Here is a 1570-nt window from a genome sequence, read left to right as displayed (position 1 = left end):
CGCACGTGTTTTACGCATCGACTGCAATTGACCACAAATAAAGGAGATGGATTGTTTAGTAGAGGCAAACATGTACATCAAACTTGCACTACAAAAATGCCAGTCATACAATGTGGACGTTTAACAATGCTGACTTGGCTTTCACTGTAGGCTACGGCATCGTCAAGAGCGACTCGCTTGAGATAGTGGACTCTTCGCAAGGATGATGCGCTTCATCCAATCCCCTGAGTTGAGAACGTGGGAGGCGCCCACCTCATGCCACTGCGTGCTCCGGGGCTATGTCGATATGATGAATGCTCCATTGGCGCCGGATAGTACAGCGCTTCCTGCTTAATATTGCCGTGGATTGGTTTGCATCACTGTAGTTGTTTGGTGCTCAGTCCCAGCTGAGAGATTCGGTCCATTATATCTTTACCGCTTGGACAGCCCAGAAGGCTCTCTTCCGCTTGAATGATCGGTGTAGAGAGAGAGCCTCGGCAAGACACAGCTCCTGTGCCAGCGTTGCTCCAAGGAGTGGAGTCTAACTGATGTATTATAGTAAGTGCGTCTTTACTTTACAGTCTTGGGGCGCTCCATGTTGCCAATCTCATCACTTTGCCAGCTCACGACGTACGTCGTTTACAGCGAGACATATGGATGTTGTGAGTAAATCAGTGCACGTTTTGAATGTTTTCGCTTGCCAGATATGCTGGCTCACTTTCTCTTGCAAAGGTAACCTTGGCGCTTTAGGGATGTTCTGAAATGCCGGGATAGGCAACAAAAACAACCCTAAGGTTGTAAGAAGATTTAGCGATTATTATTATTAATAATAATATTATTAGTAGTAGTAGTAGCAGTGGTAGTATTATTAGGCTATTATTATTATCATTATTATTATTATTATTTACCGGCTATGGTCGGGTAGGGTATCTTGATACTGAGATTTTTTAATCTAAATGTGTAATAGGCTATATGTAAGGCTACTCATGCATTGCCAAACTGTCTGCCGTCAGCTGCCTGTGCGGGATGCAGTGAAAACTCTGTTGTATTTACTTGATGGACCTGGCAGAGGGACAACTTAAATTTAAACTATTCTGGGTTTTGTGATGGTCACCCAAGACCGACACATTGGGAATGGTAGAATAAAGGCTGTTTTACTTGTGTGAGGTCAGTGAAATTGATCAATGGTTTTATTTTGCCCGAGTCATAGGCTGCAAGAGAAGTGTCTCGGTTTAAGTGGGGGCTATGGCGACTCAGATCAGTGCAGATGTTCGTTAATCTTCAACTCTCACGCGTTGGGACGGTATAATCCGGGTGGATTTCATGATTATAGCTCACCGCTAACTGTGAGGACATTCAAGCATGAGCAGGAATGTAAGCGCAGTTCAAACACGAGTATTCCAAGTGTAATCTTCGGTCATTGCTCTGCTCGTGCTGCTGTTACTACTACTATTGCTAGCGACTGGAAAGGCGTTGCAATAATTTGCCCGGTCTGTCCACCCGACCAAATTGGAAATTGCAAAGCTATAACGCAATTGCACCTGTGAGATAGAGTTTTGGCGAATGCCCACTTGTCCCTTTGCCACGGCCG

The 1570-nt window shown here is 45.0% G+C and overlaps 1 protein-coding gene across 1 annotated transcript in view; it reads left to right on the top strand.

The window, feature by feature from the left end:
• The first annotated feature begins 415 nt into the window (after nt 1-415).
• cntn4 (contactin 4) overlaps nt 416-1570 on the top strand; it is a 229798-nt gene continuing 228643 nt past the window's right edge. Inside the window, exon 1 of the mRNA XM_063215268.1 lies at nt 416-537. The gene's annotated coding sequence lies outside the window, so the exon portion shown is untranslated. The remainder of the gene's footprint in view (nt 538-1570) is intronic.

This window comes from Engraulis encrasicolus, chromosome 14, assembly GCF_034702125.1.
Source record: "Engraulis encrasicolus isolate BLACKSEA-1 chromosome 14, IST_EnEncr_1.0, whole genome shotgun sequence".
Classification (NCBI taxonomy): Eukaryota; Metazoa; Chordata; class Actinopteri; order Clupeiformes; family Engraulidae; genus Engraulis; species Engraulis encrasicolus.
Note: the sequence above shows the minus strand (reverse complement) of the source record. Positions and strands in the feature narration are given on the sequence as shown.